Source organism: Ascaphus truei, chromosome 18 (assembly GCF_040206685.1).
Source record: "Ascaphus truei isolate aAscTru1 chromosome 18, aAscTru1.hap1, whole genome shotgun sequence".
Lineage (NCBI taxonomy): Eukaryota > Metazoa > Chordata > Amphibia > Anura > Ascaphidae > Ascaphus > Ascaphus truei.
The window spans coordinates 1451991-1477384 of NC_134500.1; the positions used below are offsets into that span (position 1 = coordinate 1451991).

General features: G+C 43.6%; 1 long non-coding RNA gene across 1 annotated transcript in view; it reads left to right on the forward strand.

The window, feature by feature from the left end:
- Positions 1-25394, forward strand: part of LOC142469244 (uncharacterized) — an 86224-nt gene that overhangs the window by 9868 nt on the left and 50962 nt on the right. Inside the window, exon 2 of the long non-coding RNA XR_012788990.1 lies at positions 3015-3094. This is a non-coding gene — a long non-coding RNA (uncharacterized LOC142469244). The remainder of the gene's footprint in view (positions 1-3014; positions 3095-25394) is intronic.

Genomic DNA, 25394 nt, shown 5'->3' on the forward strand with positions numbered 1-25394 from the left:
TGCCACTGATAACAAAGCTAGAAATATGTGTAACTGTTAATGATGACATTGAAGCGATCACACAGCTGCAGAATATAGCAGAGATCCCATCTCCAACAAATAAACCCCTAGAAATGTTAATACTCCAATTTACCTAAATATTTCTCAACCGTGCGCCTACTTCAGGGTTCCTCAGGGAGACACCTGGCACAGCAGGGTTCCATCATCTAATTTAACAAGTCATGGACTCAAATCTTCGGCTAGTGAGTGTCACAATAACCCTCTATACCAACAGGACATGGATTATAGTTTGTGGTAACTGAGGCACTGCGAGTGACCGGCTTTACTGTCCCCAGAAGTTCTGGTCTATTTGAGATGCCCAAAACATGTGAAAAGTGCACAGTCTCCTATAGAAAGGTGTATGGTCACTTTTAGGAGATTGAAAGGATCCTCAAAATACATCGAGAGTCAAAAATCATTGCAAACCAGATGGAACCACTGCCCTGATTTGGGAGATCTGTGATACAATATGTGATATAGTATACAGTATAGGATACAGTATGTGATATAGTATACAGTATAGGATACAGTATGTGATATAGTATACAGTATAGGATACAGTATGTGATATAGTATACAGTATAGGATACAGTATGTGATATAGTATACAGTATAGTATACAGTATGTGATATAATATACAGTATAGGATACAGTATGTGATATAGTATACAGTATGGGATATAGTATGTGATATTGTATACAGTATAGAATACAGTATGTGATATAGTATACAGTATAGGATACAGTATGTTATATAGTATACAGTATAGGACACAGTATGTGATATAGTATACAGTATAGGACACAGTATGTGATATAGTATACAGTATAGGACACAGTATGTGATATAGTATACAGTATAGGACACAGTATGTGATATAGTATACAGTATAGGATCAGTATGTGATATAGTATACAGTATAGGATACAGTATGTGATATAGTATACAGTATAGGATACAACATGTGATATTGTATACAGTATAGGATACAGTATGTGATATAGTATACAGTATAGAATACAGTATGTGATATAGTATACATATGTGATATAGTATGTGATATAGTATACAGTATGTGATATAGTATACAGTATAGGATACAGTATGTGATATAGTATACAGTAAATGATACAGTATGTGATATAGTAAACAGTATAGGATACAGTATGTGATATAGTATATAGAATACAGTATGTGATATAGTATACAGTATGTGATATTGTATACAGTATGTGATATAGTATAGGATACAACATGTGATATAGTATACAGTATAGGATACAGTATGTGATATAGTATACAGTATAGGATACAGTATGTGATATAGTATACAGTATAGGATACAACACGTGATATAGTATACAGTATAGGATACAGTATGTGATATAGTATACAGTATAGGATACAGTATGTGAGATAGTATACAGTATAGGATACAGTATAGGTATAGTATACAGTATATGATACAGTATGTGATACTGTATAGTATACAGTATAGGATACAGTATGTGATATAGTATACAGTATAGGATACAGTATGTGATATAGTATACAGTATAGAATACAGTATGTGATATAGTATACATATGTGATATAGTATGTGATATAGTATACAGTATGTGATATAGTATACAGTATAGGATACATGTGATATAGTATACAGTATAGGATACAGTATGTGATATAGTATACAGTATAGGATACAGTATGTGATATAGTATACAGTATAGGATACAACATGTGTTATAGTATACAGTATATGATACAGTATGTGATATAGTATACAGTATAGGATACAGTATGTGATCCTAATGTAAGTGTTACATTAACACTAACTTCATTCAATGCAGGACCCCATATCAAGCAGTAGTGATATAAACTCAGCTATGTTTGGGATTTTTCCCCCCAATCATTATTTCATTGTTTATTTTACATCCATGTTTGAATAAAGTGAATAAAAATGAATAAAATAAAGTGTAGACGTTTTCTAAGTAAATGATCAGATAACAAAACGGACTACTACAGCTGCTGGGATTTTGAACTATAACAAAATATATACTCTGGTTTATTCCATATTCAGAATGAGGTGTTTTGTTTAAAATAAAGATGGACATTTCACATTTGAAAAGGACAAATGCAGAAATAAATTCTTAGAAATTGTTGGGTATCTTATGAAGGAGCAAAATCACTTGTTTTGTAAAAGGAAGAAGAGAAGAGAACATTTCTGATGTTAGTATTAATGGATCATGTGTTTAAGACTCCTTGTATTTTTTAAATGTCTTGCAAGGAGTGATACCCTTTAAAAAAAAATTCTACATTAACTTTCTTCATACTGTATATGTTGTGGAATACGAACTTTTACGACGTTACAATTCTTTTTTTCAATAACGTCAACAAATTGCATTCATTCTTTGTACCGAACAGGCACCTCAAGGTGCAGCATGCATACTGTATGTTCTCCATAACTAGTATTAACGCACACACATTCCCAGATATATAACTAACTGAACAGGGACACAGCGACATTAGGAATCCATCAGATCTCTCATTTACTAAATGATTTTATAAACGCAAAAACGTTTCAAATGGTCCAAATATTTTTTTTTACTTAAAAAGATTACTGCTGGATCAAAACATAACATGTATACAAATCTGTAAGTGGTTGGAACTATATAAAGAATAAACATAAAGTAATATAATATTTATAATAAGGGATTAATAGTGGGTGATTGTAGTAAATAATAACACGTGGTACACATGGAATTATATTCTCCCTTGATTTTCACATCTCTTATTAAAGAAAACAATAATAATTTTCTGAGATGTTGTTCTGCATAAAATGTTCAGATGCCCAATAGCTCGCCCTGTCTTGTATGTGACAAGCTCCTGCTATTGTATGCTACATGGAATGTAATTGGTGACTATACAATTGCAACTACTGTATGTTCAAGACCAGTCCCTTTTGTTCTGCAGAAATGTGCTGTGGCATCTTCAACATACAACATTCAACATCAGCAGGGATTGTCATTAACAAATGAAATGCTTACAAAATGGTAAGATATTCCACTCAAAAACAGAAATATTTTATATACAGAATCATTGATTTGTGTTTGTATAAAATACAAAAATAAAAAAACAAGTCCCAGATGCTAGTTTTATTAAATGTACTGCTTTATTTGCTGTAACATGTGAGGCATTGTTCTTGTCTATTATATTACACACGTAAAACATTTAAACGTGTTTTATTTTTGTATTGTACCTGGACCCTATCAGTTAAGTGATTTTACTATGGTGATGGAAGGGACATGATCGTGATTTTTACACATGCACAATAAATAGGGATATTTGTGCTGTTATATTTTCAAATCCAGGTCTTAGGACAGTTATAGTTTACACTAATATGATTAATGTTTAAAGGCTTTGTTCATATATATATATATATATATATATATATATATATATATATATATATATATATATATATATATATATATAAAAATATATATATTTGTACAATGTACAGTGCCCAATAGGTACTCAGCGCTTTACAAAAAACCCCCTACAATACAGGAATTATACTACAATAAATGCAGCAAACAGGATTACACAGTAGGCAAGGAAATCCCTGCCCCAGAGAGCTCACAATCTATGTTTATAGACCAGATTTGGTGTCATAGTCACTGTTACAAATCAGTCACACAAGAAAACATGATATGAAGTAAACATCCCCCCCAATAAAACAACACCTAACTGCACTAACAGAGGAGCCTCTGCTTCCTGTAATATGCTCAGGCCAGAATCCTCCAGGAGCGGTGTCACCACAGATCAGCACGCCATGGCGCATCCACATACAGATCAGCACACCATGGTGCACCCACATACAGATCAGCACAATATGGCGCATCCATATACAGATCAGCACATCATGGCACATCCACATACAGATCAGCACATCATGGCACATCCACATACAGATCAGCACGCCATGGCGCATCCACATACAGATCAGCACACCATGGTGCACCCACATACAGATCAGCACATCATGGTGCACCCACATACAGATCAGCACAATATGGCGCATCCATATACAGATCAGCACATCATGGCACATCCACATACAGATCAGCACGCCATGGCGCATCCATATACAGATCAGCACATCATTGCGCATCCACATACAGATCAGCACACCATGGTGCACCCACATACAGATCAGCACAATATGGCGCATCCATATACAGATCAGCACATCATGGCACATCCACATACAGATCAGCACAATATGGCGCATCCATATACAGATCAGCACATCATGGCGCACCCACATACAGATCAGCACAATATGGCGCATCCATATACAGATCAGCACATCATGGCACATCCACATACAGATCAGCACACCATGGCACATCCACATATAGATCAGCACATCATGGCGCACCCACATACAGATCAGCACACCATGGCACATCCACATACAGATCAGCACACCATGGCACATCCACATATAGATCAGCACATCATGGCGCACCCACATACAGATCAGCACATCATGGTGCACCCACATACAGATCAGCACATCATGGCGCATCCACATACAGATCAGCACATCATGGCGCACCCACATACAGATCAGCACACCATGGCACATCCACATACAGATCAGCACACCATGGCACATCCACATACAGATCAGCACATCATGGCGCACCCACATACAGATCAGCACAATATGGCGCATCCATATACAGATCAGTACATCATGGCGCATCCACATACAGATCAGCACACCATGGCGCACCCACATACAGATCAGCACACCATGGTGCACCCACATACAGATCAGCACAATATGGCGCATCCATATACAGATCAGCACATCATGGCACATCCACATACAGATCAGCACAATATGGCGCATCCACATACAGATCAGCACACCATGGTGCACCCACATACAGATCAGCACACCATGGTGCACCCACATACAGATCAGCACATCATGGCGCACCCACATACAGATCAGCACAATATGGCGCATCCATATACAGATCAGCACATCATGGCGCATCCACATACAGATCAGCACACCATGGCGCACCCACATACAGATCAGCACACCATGGTGCACCCACATACAGATCAGCACATCATGGCGCACCCACATACAGATCAGCACACCATGGCGCACCCACATACAGATCAGCACACCATGGCGCATCCACATACAGATCAGCACACCATGGCGCACCCACATACAGATCAGCACACCATGGCGCACCCACATACAGATCAGCACACCATGGCGCACCCACATACAGATCAGCACACCATGGTGCACCCACATACAGATCAGCACACCATGGCGCACCCACATACAGATCAGCACAATATGGTGCACCCACATACAGATCAGCACACCATGGCGCACCCACATACAGATCAGCACACCATGGTGCACCCACATACAGATCAGCACACCATGGTGCACCCACATACAGATCAGCACACCATGGCGCACCCACATACAGATCAGCACACCATGGTGCACCCACATTCACAGATCCAGTGCTTCTATTCTTTCATTGTGTCTGCACCAAATGTAATAAACAGATCAAACAAATGCCTTACATTCTACTCAGATTGTTCGGGAAATTCCTGCCAAGTCAGGGTTGCCAGAGATTTCTCATTATAATTTGTGTATTTGATACATTTACCTACTGTACAACCACTGCCTGAATCACAAGCTGGCACACAAGGGAAAGAGTTAATAACTACCATGAGGATTAAGTACACAGGCGCCACAGGCCCCAGTGTGTCGGAAGGGTCAGCCTCTGTATAATACACAGCCGCCACAGGCCCCAGTGTGTCGGAAGGGTCAGCCTCTGTATAATACACAGGTCAATGCAACACATTGTACAGTACTGTTCTAAACATTCTAACAGACATCTTCTACAAGAGAAGGTTGGAGGGAGGTTATCTCCCGAATTATTAACGATAAGCAATTATACATATTTTAGCGCATTCGTTTAATCTTGTTATCAGTTAGCAATCTCAGCCTACACATCATTTATGACATTGGCATGTCCATGAGGCATTTCCTTGGGATGAGTAGGGGAAAAGCTGTATATTAAAAGGTAGATCATCTATGGAACAAGAGTTGCATTGGGTTCTGCTGATGGTAGATTGGAGATGTGTATGTAAATATATCATACGGCTGCCTATGGATGAAAGATGTGTGCCTGTTGATGTTTTGAGGATGGCACAAAGATGGGGCAAATAAGAGGACAGAATAAATACATATCTGATTAATTCCATCTTATTATATATCATAGTGCAGTTCTAACTGATCTATTGAGAGCTCACATGTATTTTCATCAGATGTCGGTCCCAAAACCTCCTATATAATGACATTTTTTAACAGTTCCATTCATTAAACATTTTTACAACCTGTAAGGAGGAAATAGAGACTGCCTATTGTTTTAATAATCACTGTCTGCCATTGTACACATTCACACTTTAAAATCAGACAGTGAACAGTTTGCACCCAGGAAAATAGGATGGAAATACATTTTAGAACTAGGCTTTCTCAGCTTTTAGGAATCACTCACACAAAAAACAATACTTCTGACATTCAGAAAGGGGGAACACAATGATATGATTGAAACATTTGTTTTATACATCTCTCACATTTTCCTTTTCACTGCTCTTGTGGTCTGGGCTGGTCATTCTGTATACCTTGTGTACATTTGTAACTCTAATTGTCACAAGGGATGATTGGGGTGCACACCTCCTCCACATTACATACCATGGTGGGGGCACAATTCCCACCCTCGGTGAAATAACAGGATGGTATCCCTAGGGTAACCCCCAAAAATAATTACCTGCTTTATCTAGGGGGTTGTGTGTGCTGCTTCCTTTTAATATTTATAAGTACACAATCAACAAATTAAAAATATAATCTTTATTTTCGGTATTTTATTGATAGAAATATATGGGTACCATTGATTGATGGAGGGCAGAGTCCTTGTCAATAACTGCTCCTTTTATAATTGTGGGAGTAAAACTCTATAAGTGCATGTTCAATATACAATGTATGTGAACACTTTTTTCCCCAGGACCCCACAGGCATATGATTTTGATAGTATCACGTGTTATTCAATGGTACCCTCCTCATTGCAAGAATAACCTCTGCTCGCGGGGGAGAGAATATCCACCTTGGCACAAACAGACCAAACAACATGTTCATTGTATCTGTCATACAGATGGACAATCTTCATAGTAACATTGATGTGACTCATCTCAGGATTCATCTGATTATATCATTTCAGAAAATAGGAATTGTGTTTAGGTGAATCATTGTTTAGTTACGGTAATTTCAGCAGGAAATAGTGGTGCGTCACAATCTGTGTAATGTTTCCTTGGGATCCACCACACTTTGTCTGTAAAAACTTTAGTTAAATGAAAAGGAAATGTCTTACATGTTATATTTTGTAAAAGTAGACAAAATTAGTTTTTTTGTGTGTGCAATATGGCTCATTCAGAGAAAAATTGAATAGCCATATTGCACATTGCATTACAAAGTTGGAACAAAATATTCTTGTTTACTTGCAAACTAATTAGATTGCTGAGGTCACATGACAACTTATGCATGTGGGACTAACACCAACTTCAAATTCAACTTTCTATGGAAAACGGTATGGTTTGGTAGTGTCACTACAACAATGACACAGAATCATGCTCTTGAAACTTATTACAAAAACGTGTAATTTTTTATTTTTAAATGTATTATTGTGGGGACATATGACCAACGTCTGCATTTCTAGTGTAGTTAGAGAAAGGATATACTTTGTGCGGTTATTTTATATGTTACGGGGGTGTTTCCTTCTGCCTGCGTAAACAAAATTATCACACATGAGAGAAAAATATCAATACGTGTGTTTTCAATAATTGCTAGAAATGTTTGGGAGAAAACACATTCCACGTGTCTAATTCCTCGTGGTGTGTACTTTGTGAAAATATATACTTTAGTGGGAGTCATTTTAATACTAGGAAGTAGTTTGGCTAATAAATTCCAGCGCGAAGAGTCTTACACAATTCTACTACTTTGGGGCCTGTATTGTCAATGCCCTCCCCAGGACCCTGGTGCCTCTTAAACTGAAATAAATAATGAGACCAAACCGTAATTATATGGAAAATAATGGTAAAGGCCACAGCTTTATTAATATATATATATATATATATATATATATATATATATATATATATATATATATATATATATATATATATATATATTAATTAAATTAATTATATCATACATCCACTTTTCATTAAAACACTCATATCAACAACCTTAGACTTACCGGCCTTAAAGCTGCAGTTCAGTCAATATCCTGCATGTGTTTTTTTTAATAAATCGGTTCTGTAGTAAGAAAAAATACTTTTAACATTTTCTGTTTAAAAAACAACAACTTTGAAAGACCAATTTTCTTGTATTCTATTTTAACAAGTATTTACTAAGGCACTGCCCCTTCATGTCCTGTCACAAGCCCTGGCACACCCCTTTGTCAGCCCTGCCCTCCCTCTAGCACATGTCAGTGCAGGAGTGCTCATGAATCCACTGAGAGAAAGAAGCAGAAGAAAAACAGATCCCTTCACTAATGATGTCACCAAATTTCGCCGATCAATAAATGGAGAACAAATTGACCTGCAGCTATACAGTTCTTTAGGTAATTACAGATTGCCCACATGAAACTATTGAAGTAAAAAAATAAATTAAAAAAAAAAAAAAAAAAGACTGAACTGCAGCTTTAAGGTAAATGATGATTGTGAAGGTCGGGGTAAAGATGGCTGCTGTTAATCTGTTAATACAGGTCAAGCCTGCCATTACCTCTACCTATCAATAATACAGTGTATTATGTTAGGTTATACATGTATGTGTGTCTGTATTGTAAACCTGGTTCCAGCACCTCAGGGACCAGGGGTTAATGTGATTGCAGGAGAAATGTTGCAGAGCTGTCTGTAACCTTTCCCTGTAACACTTTGTATGTTACTCTTTTTATATTGCATTTCTTCCCACCAATCAGGGGCTGTGCACGTAGCCAGCACCTTCCTACCCGCCAATCAGGGGCTGGGTACGTAGCCAGAACTTTCCTACCCACCAATCAGGGGCTGGGCACATAGCACCTTCCTGCCCACCAATCAAGGACTGGGCACATAGCACCTTCCTACCCACCAATCAGGGGCTGGGCACATAGCACCTTCCTGCCCACCAATCAGGGACTGGGCACATAGCACCTTCCTACCCACCAATCAGGGGCTGGGCACGTATACAGCACCTTCCTACCCACCAATCAGGGGCTGGGCACGTATACAGCACCTTCCTACCCACCAATCAGGGGCTGGACAGGTAGGAAGCACCTTCCTACCCGCCAATCAGGGTCTGGGCACATAGCACCTTCCTGCCCACCAATCAAGGACTGGGCACATAGCACCTTCCTACCCACCAATCAGGGGCTGGGCACATAGCACCTTCCTGCCCACCAATCAGGGACTGGGCACATAGCACCTTCCTACCCACCAATCAGGGGCTGGGCACGTATACAGCACCTTCCTACCTACCAATCAGGGGCTGGGCACGTATACAGCACCTTCCTACCCACCAATCAGGGGCTGGACAGGTAGGAAGCACCTGGCCCTGAATGTTTCAATCTTGTGGGTTAAGGGTATAAACAGGTGGGGAGGGATAGCCCTAGTTAGCTCAAGCTCCAGTTCTGGTGGTGATTGCCGGCTGCAGATACAGAGCTCCAGTGCTTGTCCCAGGCCTGATAAACAGTCCCTGTAGGCACTGTGCAGGAAGAAGGAAGATAACAGGGGAAATCTCTGCAAGGAGATCCCTGCATCTAGGACTGCAGAGTATCCCCCGTTTTCCCCAGTTGTGAGTATGTGTGTTATCTGTGTATTTGTACTGTTGTGGATTACTGTTCCAATAAATTAATTTTATAAACTCTTGTGTTTCTGTCTGGCGATATTGATCCATGGTATTAGTCCTGGTCTCCTGTGACAATGATAAATAAATATCAATATACAATTAAAATTACACAAAACAAATAAAACCTACAAATTAAACAACTAAACTGAAATAAATTCAAGGGAGGGAGGGTGACGAAGGTAAGATTTAAATATTAATGTCTACCTGACAAAGCTCCCCTCTGTATACTCTCCCCCCAACTGACTACCCCATGAGCAAAATACATCCCAGACCCGCGCAACTACAACTGCCTCAGCGACATTCGATCGCAAAACAAACCACCCCACTAAACCAAATTAAAAAAAAGGCGCCCTTTAAAAACTACTTGCAAAGCGAGACCAGATGATAGGCCTTGCAAGACCATGGGACAGAATCTGAGCGGACAAGCTGTTTCCTGGTCAAAGACTAAGGTCCTGCCCAAACTGTATGTAAACCTTCTGGTACTCAGGAGAACACGGGCACTACCATTTACTACAGTATTTCCGTGTTTACAATGAGCACAGAGGTGGGCCACCTATTTTTCAATGTAGCCATAGGTGTGGGAATGAGAAGTGAAAATCGCCACACCATGTAAAAATTGAGGAATGAGGTTGCTCAATCGAACATTTAAAAACAACACACACTGTTCGTCTGCTTCACTGACCTCAGCACTATCACCTGCTGCGTCACTCACCTCAGCACTATCACCTGCTGCTGCTTCACTCACCTCAGCACTATCACCTGCTGCTGCGTCACTCACCTCAGCACTATCACCTGCGGCTGCTTCCCTCACCTCAGCACTATCACATGCTGCTGCTTCACTCACCTTAGCACTCTTACCTGCTGCTGCGTCACTCACCTCAGCACTATCACCTGCTGCGTCACTCACCTCATCACTATCACCTGCTGCTGCGTCACTCACATCAGCACTATCACCTGCTGCGTCACTCACCTCATCACTATCACCTGCTGCTGAGTCACTCACCTCAGCACTATCACCTGCTGCTGCTTCACTCACCTCAGCACTATCACCTGCTGCTGCGTCACTCACCTCAGCACTATCACCTGCGGCTGCTTCCCTCACCTCAGCACTATCACATGCTGCTGCTTCACTCACCTTAGCACTCTTACCTGCTGCTGCGTCACTCACCTCAGCACTATCACCTGCTGCGTCACTCACCTCATCACTATCACCTGCTGCTGCGTCACTCACATCAGCACTATCACCTGCTGCGTCACTCACCTCATCACTATCACCTGCTGCTGCGTCACTCACCTCAGCACTATCACCTGCTGCTGCTTCCCTCAGAAGTGTATGTACAGAGCTCCTAGGCATTGTGGAATCAGGTTGTATTCTTCTTTTCATTTGTGTTATTTTGGAGTGAAACTGTGGGGGATTGTGTGTTTTGTAGAGGTTTAAAGGTTGTTTTTGGGGTTTAAAAACCGTTTTTGGTTCTTCACCCAGACACTGCAGTATTTTTCAACCCAGCACAAGCTGCACTTTGGCTGGCTGGAAACTGCAGCTTTCAACCCCTCTCCCCTCCCCAAACACTGGTTGTTTTACTGGTTGTTTTCCCTTTATTTCTTAAGCCTGATTCCTCTTTTCTCACCTGCAATTAAGAGCTCTGTGTCTTTTCTTTAAAGACTTATAAATTGTGTGGCTTATTACAACAGAGAGAGAGTAATAAGGGGAAAGAGAGAAGAACTACAGCAGGGTTTAAAAGCTGTCTTTTTTCCCCCTCCCTTTGCAGAGAGGTTAATTGGTTCTTAAAAGGACAGTTCCTCTTTGCACCTTTTCTCTCTAAACACTACCTCCTCCCCTGACTAAAAGGCTTAATATTATCATGCCTAAGGGTGGTAGGAGTAGTGTGGCAATGGGGACCACACCCGGATACAGGACACCAAAAACTGTGGCCCCTAGGAGCAACACTCTTAGTCACAGCCCTAGGCCTGGTCATTCCAGTGCCCTGGCCACGCCTCCCCCAGCGCCTGTTAGCAGAGTGGCCCCTGCGGCCCCAGTTCAAACATGGGCGCAGATAACAGCTGCAGGCATCAACCCCAGCAACAACAATGCTGGGGCCACACCCGGTGTGAGCAGGAAGCTTGGGGTGAGATGCCCAATGTCACCTGGCCTTAACATGGAGATCTATGTAAGGGCTGTGGCAGACGTTGTGGGTCCCTCTGCTGTGGTGGCGGCCAGCAAGATGTATGGGAGGGGCATTTTCTTCCTCCGTACGCTGGCTGCCACCCACACCCTGGTGCAGAAAGGCATCAATGTAGGGGGGATCTATATCCCTATAGAACCCATGGAGGGGTTAGGCACAAAGGTCATCCTTTCAAATGTGCCCCCCTTCATCCCAGACAGCCTCTTGCGGCCGCACCTGCAAACCCTGGGAGACATTAAGTCTCCTATAACAAAATTGCCTAGGCTGCAGGGATAGGGCGCTGAGGCATGTGCTCTCATTTAGGCGTCAGGTACAACTGCTGCTGCCGGGGAGCACAGAATCTGTGGAGGGTTCCTTTAGGGTACCCTACGAGGGCATTCAATATACTTTTTTCTATGGCACAGAGGGGGTTAGGTGTTATCTGTGCAAGGAGCTGGGGCACACTCGTAGGAGTTGCCCCAAAGGGAACAGGAATCCCACCTCAGCTCCTGCACCCGCCCCTCCCTCTGCCAAGACACCCGGTACCACTGTGCCTACCACAGCGGGGCCCTCGAGAGCCCAGGTCCCCCCTGGGACCGTAGGAGATGTCGCTGCCCCATCTCGGGCGGTGACGTCTGCACCTCTCCCAAAAGAACAGAGGCAGAAGGTAAAGCCCTCGAGGGCCCAGGTCCCCCCTGGGACCGCAGAAGATGTCGCTGCCCCATCTCGGGCGGTGACATCTGCACCTCTCCCTAAAGATCAGAGAGAGAATGTAAAAGCCACCCCACAACAGTCACCCTCTGTTGTCGCTGTCCCCCCCCAAGAACAGCTTACCCCCTATGTAAGCACCGTACAGGGTGCGGGGGAGCAGGAGGAAGCTCCTGCTGGGGAGGCAGCGGCACCCTCTCCTGGGGAATCAATCCCCAGGAAGAGCAAATTTAAAAATAAAAACAAGAGGGCGTTTGAGGAGGTCGAGAAGGGTGAAACGGATTACGTTCACCCGCGGATGTCTTCAAAAGGGAACGCAACATCGTTTCCGCACGAGGTGGCTCCATCCGGCCCACTGGTTGAGATTAATCAGTGTGAGCCGGATCCCATAAATGTACAACCCCCCCCCCCCCTCGAGGATCTGGAGGGAATGCAAGAGGAGGTACCTGACGTCTCTGGGGTGGAGGGCCAAAGTGCTCAACAGCATGAGGCCTTACCCCTAGAGATAGACGTTGGGGAGCCGCCCAACGCCCCTCTGGGTTGGAGAGCATCCCCCGGAGACTTGTGTTTCGGTGAATTTACCCCACCGGACAAAAAAGATACCTGTCTTCGGGGACCCGGGGGTCGACCGGGAACCCCTTCCAGTTGTACCACCTTCGGGTGACGCACATAGGGATAAAAGGCCCCGGTTTGCATCACCAGAGGAAGGAGATGGGTTAGGGCTGACCCCCGTGGGTGGGGGTTTGGAGGGTGTTTTGGTGAGCACTTCCGATTACATCTGGGAGTTGTCTGACCTGAACCCTCTTAGTGCGGAGTTTTGGGCAGGCAGTTCATTGGGAGTGAATGCTGGGATAGACCCTCCCTTTGAGGTCCTTGCTAGTGAGTGCCCTCCCACAGTTGGTGAGGGCCCTCCCGCGGATGGTAAGGGCCCTCCCGCGGATGGTGAGGGCCCTCCCGCGGATGGTGAGGGCCCTCCCGCGGATGGTAAGTGCCCTCCCACGGATGGTGAGGGCCCTCCCGCAGGTGATGCGAACACCCATGGCATGCCATTCATCTGTATGGCACTTGAGGAAACTAGTAGGGCATTGTGTGCTTCTGTGGCCCCCGAGGACTCTCGGGAGACCACTGCCTCTGCCATGTCGCAACCAGCTGCCCCTGAACATCCTGACTCGGGGATGGAGGTGGAGAGCACAGTGGACCCCCTCCTTGAAACACCGAGGTGGGGATCCAATCTAGGGCTGAGAGAGGCCCCCGCAGAGAAGGACGGGGGTCTTGAATTCTCCAGCCAAGAGGAGCCTGGGGAGTTGGGGCTCAGAGGGGAGTCCTCTGGCACCATGGAGTCGGTGGACTCCTCGATCCCTGTTATCCCTGCCCGGGAGATAGATAGTTTCCTGGATGATACCCTCTGTAGACACGGACATACGAAGGTGCAGTTGGCCCTTGAGAGGTGGAAGGATGCTTCGGTCATTCTCCACTCTCTCAGAGTATATATCAAGGCTAACCACAAGGCCAAACTTTCCGGGACTATCGAACATGTTCGGGTCCTAAACTTTAACAAAGTGTTGCGAGAGCACGTAAAGGCTTCTCGGGGTATAGTACCCTGAGCGCCTATGGGAAGCAAGACTCTTGATTACCAATGGCTTTGAGCATCGGTACGCTAAACGTAAATGGATGTAAGGACGGGTTTTGCAGGTTCCAGGTACTCTCCTTCTTACAAAAGGGAAAGTATTCTGTGAGTTTCCTGCAGGAAACCCATACCACTCCAGAGGCTGAAGCCAGCTGGCATCTGGAGTGGCGAGGCAAGGTCTTTTTCAGCCACCTCACTTCGACATCTTGTGGGGTGGTGACCCTGTTCTCCGAATCCTTTCAACCTGAGTTGCTGTTTGCCAAAACTGTTGTTCCAGGTCGCCTGTTGCATCTCAGGGTCCGGCACGAGGACTACACGTTTAATTTCTTGAACGTGTATGCTCCTGCATCCGGACCCCTAAGAAGGCAGTTCTTCGTCAGATTGTCCGAATACCTGGAGACAGTCGACGCGGACGAACACGTGGTGCTCGGGGGTGATTTTAACTGCAGCCTCGAGGCTCTGAGGGACCGGAATGGTCCGGAGCCACACCCGAGTTCTGCGTCGGCCTTGCGGGAGGTCATCACCCGCTACTCCTTGGTAGACGTCTGGCGAGAAAAACATCCCGGGGTATCCACTGAGTTCACCTATGTTAGAGTGTTTAGAGGTGGACGGATATCCTGGTCCCGGATCGATAGGCTGTACATATCCAGCCACAGCCTGACGTGAGCTCAGTCCAGTACCATTAGGCTAGCGCCGTTTTCGGACCACAATTGTATGTCCGTGACGGTGGCGCTAATACCAGCAGCGCCCTCGGCCGCCTATTGGCATTTCAACAATATGTTGTTGGAGGACAAGGGGTTTGCGACGTCGGTCCGAGACTTTTGGATGGCCTGGAGAGGCTGCAGGTCAGACTTTGCCACGTTAGAGCAGTGGTGGGACGTGGGCAAGGTTCATCTGCGCCTCGTTTGTCAAGAGCACACTAAAGGTGCCAGCAGGCGGCGCGATGCTGAGATCGAGACCCTTATGGAAGAGGTGCTCGATCTCGAGAGGCGGCTGTCTGTGGCAGGAGACCAATTCCTGCAGTGTGCGTACGTGGAGAGGAAGTGCGCTCTCCGGGACTTGGAAGATCGGAGAGCTCGGGGGGCGTATGTGCGATCCCGCATCCACTTCCTTCGGGAAGAAGGTCGCGGGTCGCGCCTCTTCTATGCGCTGGAGAAAAAGAGGGGAAACCGTAAACATATCACCTGCTTTCTAGCAGAGGACGGTACCCCTCTGACTGACCCGGAGAGCATCCGGGACAGAACCCGGAGGTTTTTCGTAGATCTTTTCTCTCCGGAGTCCATCCAGCCGGATGCGTGCAGGGTCTTATGGGAGGGGCTTCCCACGGTCGGCGAGGGTGGAAGAGAGCGGCTTGAGTTACCTTTGACTCTGGCCGAGCTCTCTGAAGCTCTTAATCTCATGTCCCACAGAAAAGCGCCAGGGCTAGACGGGCTGACTGTGGAGTTCTTCCGGTTTTTCTGGGAGATGCTGGGACCTGATTTCACCGAGGTCCTGGCCGAAGCCCTGGAGACTGGTGAGATGCCCCTTTCATGTCGGCGGGCAATACTGTCTCTGCTGCCGGAGAAGGGGGATCTCCGCCAGATCTCTAACTGGCGACCGGTCTCACTGCTCAGCACGGATTATAAGATCGTAGCCAAAGCGCTCTCGCTGAGGCTCAAGTCGGTGCTGGCAGAAGTGATTCACCCCAACCAGTCATATACTGTCCCGGGCCGGAGCATTCATGACAACATTTTTCTGGTCCGGGACCTGCGACACCACGTGCAGAGGACTGGTCTGTCACTCGTCCTCCTGTCCCTAGATCAGGAGAAGGCGTTTGACAGGGTGGATCACCGTTACCTCATGCAGACCCTGCGGGAGTTTGGCTTTGGCCCACAATTTGTGGGCTTTCTCTGGATGCTGTACGCCTCTGCAGAGTGTCTGATAAAAATTAATTGGTCCCTGACAGCACCTTTTGTGTTTGGTCGGGGAGTACGTCAGGGGTGTCCCCTGTCTGGGCAACTATACGCGCAGGCCATCGAGCCCTTCCTCTGCCTACTGAGGAGGAGGCTCACTGGGCTGGTGCTGCGGGAGCACAGCATGCGGGTAGTCCTGTCGGCTTATGCCGATGACGTGCTCCTCGTGGCTCAGGACCTAGATGATCTGGAGCGGGCACAAGCGTGCCAAGAGGTCTACACCGCGGCCTCTTCTGCTCGGATCATCTGGAGGCGGGTATTTCTTGGGAACGAGGGCGGGAGTCCCCGGTGGAGAGAGCTCTATTCAGCTTTGGTTCCCCGTCCCGCCGGGGATTTGAGTTGGAGGGTCCTCCATGGTGCACTGAGCACAGGAGAGTACTTGGCACACTTCACGGACTCCCCCGCCGCCTGTCCCTTCTGTGGCGAGCGGGAGTCCGTATTCCACATTTATCTGAGCTGCGCCAGACTGCAGCCCCTCTTATCCACCTTGAGGAGCCTTCTTCTGCAGTTCTGGCTGGGTTTTTCCCCTCATCTTTTTATTTTTGGGTGCCCAGTGTCCCGAGACAATAAGCCTAGGGATCTCCTAGTCAACCTGCTCCTGGCAGTGGCTAAGGTAGCCATTTACAAGACCAGGAGGCAGTGTTTGGAGAGGGGGGTCCCAATGAACATCGTGGCAGTATTCCGGGCGCTGGTGCACTCCCGTATTCGGGCAGAGTTCACGTACGCCGAGTCCGCTGGGACGGTTTCGGAGTTTGCCTCCCAGTGGGCGTTAGGCGGGGTGCTCTGCTCGGTATCCCCCATCATGGGTTCTTTTGAGTTAACCCTTCTTTTTTAAGTGCACTTTTTACAGTGCACTTGTTGGTTCCCTTATATATTTGTTTAACTGGTTTTTCTTTGTTCTACTTGGCAACAAGTAGAATTGCTGTTTAACTGATCAGTATTAAACCAGATCAAAATAGGCTGCTTCCCTCACCTCTATCACCTGCTGCTGGTTCACTTTGTTGACTCATTCAGAAAGCGGAAACCAGCACACGCCGTCAGGAAAAAGTTTATTTTACTGTGGGAGCTGGCAAACTCAAATTCGCCACTTTCATGGCCAATTCACCACTTGTGGCGATTGGCGACAGGGTTGCCCACCTCCGAGCTAGAATGATACATTTTAATCCAAAGTCTAAAGTTAGAAGTCTTGATATTCTTCTCATTAATTGTAATTGTTTGCCACAAAGATTATCAGCCAGAATGTTTTGTTGGGAAATATATTTTTCCCTTGTCTATATTCCCTGGGCATGTACTTTCAGAAAATATATACTTTTGTGGAATATTTTTATTGTAGGGTGTAGTTTTGCCTTGCCAATGATAGCATGCAACTTTTAGATTCAGCTCCAAAATATGCTGGTTTGAACAGTCGGCAACTACCCTTGGCAGTGAAAAGGTTAAATCTAGGTGGAGAGATTGTTTCACTTCTGTGATACTCACCCAGTGATTGGATTTCTTTAATTAACACACAAGAAAAAGTCTTCTCATTTAAAAAATGATTGTCAACATATTGGACCAAATAGAAACTCTGCTTAGGTCCAATCACCTTAAAAGCTACGATGATTAAGGGATTATGGCATCTCCCACTACAGTGGCTATCAAATGAGCATTTGAAATGCAATGTCACCAGCTCTGCTGCTGTCACTGCCTCTGTATCAATGCAGGTGTAGGGTCACATGATCCGCGTTGATGACTTGTTTTAATTCCTTTATTCTTTGCTGATTTTCTGCTTGTCAGTGAGATGAATGGTCCTATTATACATAGCACCAGACAAGATCTGCTTGTTCCATGTAGGCATCTAGAAATGACTGTGTATATGCAAGTATGCATAATAAACGCCTTTCTATAAAAACGGTATCATTTCATTTAAAGGAGCCAACGCTGTCGACATTGGTGTAGGTTATTGTCTATTTTTGTATGGTGATGAGTGGAAGATATTACAATGCCAAACATTCAAACCATAATTGTACAGTACGTGCTTCACTGCTGTATTCCATAAAGACGGTAACTATCAGGATCACATGATTTCTGCCAAATGTATATTTCTAAAGAAGAGCATCATTGAGTTTAGTATGTCAGAAACAGTAGTATACAGTATCTGCCAATAATACCATGCTGGTAAACAATACTTCCAGGTCTACATATGGCAAATGTATACATAAAATACCAGAACTACTCAAAGTATTGCTATTGGCCAAAACTACAATTTTGAAAATGATTTATCTAACTGTAAATTGCAGGCAACTAAACATTGGATATTTACTCTGACAGAAAGATTTTGTGTCCCTCAACAAAGCCTTAATAAAAAAATAATAATAATAATAATAGCAATAATGACAAGTTGACAACATTCTAGGTATGAAGGTTTTATGGCAATTTTGCAATTAAATTGATGCTGAGAGACATTTCCATGCTGTATCCCGTAGCATCATTATATAACATAGCATCATTATATACGTAGCATCATTATATACGTAGCATCATTGTATCCCATAGCATCATTATGTCCATAGCATCATTATATACCATAGCATCATTATATACTGTGTAACATCTTAAAGTGTCGCATTGAAAGTGTCTACAGTTAATTTTGGAGTTGAAATTGGAGGTGAAAATTGGACAACAACAAATTTGCAACTGTGAGAACGTAACTTTCTAAACGCTGTGATTATTTGTACTCTTCCTATCCCCCAGTAACTGGGAATCTCTCCTCCTGCATCTCACTATGCCCTCACTATTGTTTTTTCTGTTTAATGTTTCCTCACTCCTTTGTGAGCGTTTCTGTTTTTTCCAACTTCCCCACTCTCCACTGCAACATTATTTATACACCTCCCTCCCAACAACTTCTTTACCCCTCAATAAAAAAACACCCACACAAATCCTCTATTCACACCCTCTATCTACTCCTTCCTGCTGCTGGGGATCTCCCCTAAGTCTGAACCCAGACATACACACCTGCTCTCACCCATACCTCCCTGCAATCTCTTCCCCTGTAAATGGTGTTAACCTTCTGATTTAATACTGACTAACCTTAAAACTCACCCCACAAATCAAGCATCCCAATAGCCTGCACTCATGGCTATTGTCCCATACCCACAGTCAATCTTACCATCCATTGTGGCTTAGCACTGCCAATAAAAATAGATGTTGGCCTAAACCTCTCTTGTAATAAGATCAGTGCCAGAGGATAGAGAGAAGATTAATATACATGGAAGAAAAGTTTGGTTTGTGTCTAGCTCACCTCTCCAGAAGTTTACACAGGTTTTTTTAATCAAAGTTTTGTTATTGCAAAACTGGGGCCAAAAAGAAGCATCATAATTATTGTAGGATACAAATTCCATTGCTGTTTTTTGCACAAGTATTGTAGCTGCGAGACTAAGATAAACAGCCCTCAGTGAAGAGACAAAGAAGTGAATGTGTATTATTATCATTGGTATAGCAAGTAGTTCCTTCTATCTATCTGTTTATCTATCCATCTATCCATCTGTCTTCATCTGTCTGTCTGTCTTTATCTATCTATCTATCTATCTATCTATCTATCTATCTATCTATCTATCTATCTATCTATCTATCTATCTATCTATCTATCTATCTGTTTGTCTGTCTGTATCAATCTATCTATCTATTTTCCATCTATCTATATATTTGTCTGTCTAACTGTATCTATCTATCCATCCAACTATAGCTACCCATCCATCCATCTGTCTGAATCTACTGCACCGACACACTTTATTCGAGCAAATACCCAGTATGTACCTGGCAGATACCTGGAATGCGCCGCTCCTTACCTCTGACAAGCCCCGTTGCGTTTGCCTTTCCAGCCTGGGTTCATGCCTGGCTGACGGGCGGCTGATCTGTTAAATGATAATGATTAGGATTTAATAGGCTGCAATGCTTCGCGTGTCTACCAGATGGCATAAATTCATGAATTGTAATGCAGTATATATATATATACTGTGCAGTATTGCAGCCAGTGGGAATAAAATGCTTCAATCCCTGCCTAGAAAATAACCCAATGCACTCGGGCAGAAAACAGTCACAAACCTCAATACACCCGGGTATACCCGAATTTGAGGAACTAGCCGTGCTCGAATAAAGTGTGTCGCCAGTGTATCTCTATCCATCTATCTATGTCTATCTTTCTATCTATATATATCGATATCCATCTATCTATATATCTATATTCATTTATATCCCTATCCATAAACATCTCTCTCTCTCTCTCTCTCTCTCTCTCTCTCTCTCTCTCTCTCTCTCTCTCTCTCTCTCTCTCTCTCTCTCTCTCTCTCTCTCTCTCTCTCTCCCTCTCCCTCTCTCTCCCTCTCTCTCTCTCTCTCTCTCTCTCTCTCTCTCTCTCTCTCTCTCTCTCTCTCTCTCTCTCTCTCTCTCTCTCTCTCTCTCTCTCCCTCTCCCTCTCTCTCCCTCTCTCTCCATGTCCGTCTTTCTGTCTGTCTGTCTGTATCTATCATCCATCCAACTATATCTTTGTATTTCTCTGTCTATCCGTATCTATCTATCTATCTATCTATCTATCTATCTATCTATCTATCTATCTATCTATCTATCTACCTATCTATCTATCTATCCATCCATCTGTATCTATCTGTGCCTATCTGTATATGTCACTATATCTATCTATCCGTCTATCTATCTGTCTATCTATCTCAATGTCCTGTTTAGTGCATACACAGAGCGAGCCTCACACCTACCTGCTTCCGTTCTAACGCCTGCTGCGGATGTACAAAACCACCCACCAAATATTATCCCAAGGAAACAGTGCAAATTGTTACACGGTGCCTGGTTATTTTCTGAAACTAAGAGATGCATGTTTCCAAATCAGTATTTACTATAAAAGTAAAATATTCATTTTTAGGGCTTAATATGTAGGTTGCAGAACATTCTGGCTTCACATTGTTAAAGCGAAAGCTTTGCACATAGAGTACGCCACTTTCACATTAATGTATTAGATGCTTTGCATTCATTTCACTCAGACCATTTACATGGATTCTTAAGGGGATTAGAGATGGTGTTACTTGGGGTGCACTTTATAGAAGGTAGGAATTTTACCATACGCTGACATCACTTTGTCCCCCTGTTGTGGGTCAATGCAGCTAGGGTTGCCAGGTGTCCAGTATTGAACCGGACTGTCCTGTATTTGGGCACTCTGTCCAGTAAAAAATGAGAGGTAATACTGGGCATGTATGTGTATACCGGTGTTACCTCTCTGGACATGTATGTGTATACCGGTGTTACCTCTCTGGGTGTGTACGTGTATACCGGTGTTACCTCTCTGGGCGTGTATGTGTATACCGGTGTTACCTCTCTGGACATGTATGTGTATACTGGTGTTACCTCTTTGGACATGTATGTGTTTAACGGTGTTACCTCTCTGGACATGTATGTGTATACTGGTGTTACCTCTCTGGGTGTGTATGTGTATACCGGTGTTACCTCTCTGGGCGTATATGTGTATACCGGTGTTACCTCTCTGGGCGTGTATGTGTATACCGGTGTTACCTCTCTGGACATGTATGTGTATACCGGTGTTACCTCTCTGGACATGTATGTGTATACCGGTGTTACCTCTCTGGACATGTATGTGTATACCGGTGTTACCTCTCTGGACATGTATGTGTATACTGGTGTTACCTCTCTGGACATGTATGTGTATAACGGTGTTACCTCTCTGGACATGTATGTGTATACTGGTGTTACCTCTCTGGACATGTATCTGTGTACTGGTGTTACCTCTCTGAACATGTATGTGTATACCGGTGTTACCTCTCTGGGTGTGTATGTGTATACTGGTGTTACCTCTCTGCACATGTATGTGTATACTGGTGTTACCTCTCTGGACATGTATGTGTGTACTGGTGTTACCTCTCTGAACATGTATGTGTATACCGGTGTTACCTCTCTGGGTGTGTATGTGTATACTGGTGTTACCTCTCTGCACATGTATGTGTATACTGGTGTTACCTCTCTGGGTGTGTATGTGTATACTGGTGTTACCTCTCTGGACATGTATGTGTATACTGGTGTTACCTCTCTGGACATGTATGTGTATTCCGGTGTTACCTTTCTGGACATGTATGTGTATACCGGTGTTACCTCTGTGGACATGTATGTGTATACCGGGTTTACCTCTCTGGACATGTATGTGTGTACTGGTGTTACCTCTCTGGACATGTATGTGTATACCGGTGTTACCTCTCTGGACATGGATGTGTATACCGGTGTTACCTCTCTGGGTGTGTATGTGTATACTGGTGTTACCTCTCTGCACATGTATGTGTATACCGGTGTTACCTCTCTGGGTGTGTATGTGTATACTGGTTTTACCTCTCTGGACATGTATGTGTATACTCGTGTTACCTCTCTGGACATGTATGTGTATACCGGTGTTACCTCTCTGGACATGTATGTGTGTACTGGTGTTACCTCTTTGAACATGTATGTGTATACCAGTGTTACCTCTCTGGACATGTATGTGTATACCAGTGTTACCTCTCTGGACATGTATGTGTGTACTGGTGTTACCTCTGTAGACATAGTGACCTGACCGGCTTGGGATGCTGCGGGATTTCCCTGAGCAGGGAGAGAGCAGGACTGTCACTAGGGTTATGCAGGCAGGGGAAGTGTGTGTGTCTCGAGCGTGTCGCACCTTTCACCATTGTGTCCAGTATTTTTGGAGAAGCCACCTGGCACCCCTAAATGCAGCAGTCAAGTCTGAGTTCACACAAACTGAGTCTGCCATTGGAACAGACACAAAACGTAATTGTTCGTTCCTTCGCTGCCACAGGGGCAAAGAACATATCCTCATCAGTTTCAAGCCCCTCCAGCAGTGTAGGAGTTAAATCTGATATAGGTGCTAAACAATTGAATTCCACAGGGTGCTAGTACAGGGTGCTAATACAGGGTGCTAATATAGTGTGCGAATACAGGGTGCTAATACAGGGTGCTAAATCAGGCTGTTTTATACACAGTCACAAAGTGTAATACTTGCCCTTTGGTAAAGGACATACAGAACTTGAAGAGATGCGCATGTGAACTTGTTTACACGCACAATATTAGCATTATCTGAACTAGGATTGGAGTTTCAGACGTATTTAAGTTCAGGAATCACTGTGCCTGAGTTTCAATCTTTACACCATTCCCACACCCAAACACCACCATTTCACTCACATAATATTGTCCAAAGGAAAAAAAACTAGTTGTCACAGGAATCATAACAACCCTTATTGTAAAATAAGCAGGCGGGGCTGCAATTAGCTATAGAGCTGCTCCCCTTGCAAACAGAGGGCCTAGGATTATTGCAAAATCATTTATATCTTCCAGGCCAGTAAACCTCAGTGTCTGCACTATATGTTAGCATAAGAATGGAAGCAGGCCCTGTGAACCTCTCCAACCTACTGACCCTTCTCCCCAGAAAAGAATGCAGCACTTTAAGTCTTCCCAGTCTCTCCAACAGGCTTGAGCCTAAATTCCTAATCATGGTAATTTAATATATCTTAAGCCCCTGGCTGCTTTATTTTAGCTGTTCTATAGTTTGTTTTAGGCATTCACTGGCTCTCACCCCATCATTAGAGCTCCTTATTTGACGAATGTAAGGGTCTGCTATGAGACTACAAGTCTCTTTTCATCTTCTAAGTAAGCTGTGCTGCCATGTAATTAGAATGGTATTCCCAGCTATTGAGTCTTTTCATAGGAGCTTAACAAAAACTTGCAGGAGTTGAATATTCCCAAACTATAAACCCAGCGTCTAAAGCAAATATGTTCAGTTAAAAGGAACCTTGGCAGTTTTTTTCTGCAGAGACAGACTACATACAAAAGCATGAAAATGTCCATGTATATAAAAAAGGTGTCATATTTGTCAGAAACATCTTTATGGAATTACACTTAGGGGACGGGACGCAATGTTTTACTGTAGTTTTGCCCCATTAGACATAGAAACATTTAATTTCCCCTTTATTACAATTGCTTTCTTTTGAATCTTTTACATGGACGTAAACTGATCCATAGCAAATAACATGCATTGTCATGTCTGGTTCATGGTCCTATTTGTATACACATGTTTGTCATTAAGTAGACATTGCAGATATTGTATATTTCCACTACAACAAAATTACATTGAGATCAAGAACATGTTAAGGAGAGGATCTCAGGTGTAAGGACGTGTGTGTATGTATATCGTTATTTATATAGCGCCCTATAAAATGTATAATAACATGGAACACTTTCTAATCTTAAAGAATGACAACATTTTAATAATAGATTCATGTCCCCTTCTGGGAATTGATGAGGCGACATAAAGCATATATTGTTTTAAATGCAAATATATGTTATATCACTAGCAGAGGTTACAAAAAAATGCATACAAACTGAGCAAGGAAACATGTTAGAAACATATGTTTGTATAAGGTACAGGAGCAAAGAAAGGAAGAAAGAATATATATACAGTATTAGGTTGTCAGAAATTTGGAAATTTCAGTATACAAGTTGCAATAAAGGCACATAATTAACACCTTCACTGCTGGAAGGGCCTGCAACAGATTGAGAAACCACCAGTCAATTAGTTATGGACACGTGGTAACGGGGTATATAGGTGGAAACGGGGTATATAGTTAGTAACATGGTATATAGGTGGAAACGGGGTATATAAAGAACAATTTCTGTCAGAGCCAACTTAGACATGAGAGCCTGGTTGTTTATTTAGAAAATATAAATCCTAGTTTATTTTAACTGTGTAACCCCTTGCATTTTTATATTGTTTCTCAACATAGATCTTCAATGTGTAAATCCCCCTTTTACATCTATCCTCAAATAGAGAGAGTCTGTATATATTATTTAATTCATAAATATGTATTAATA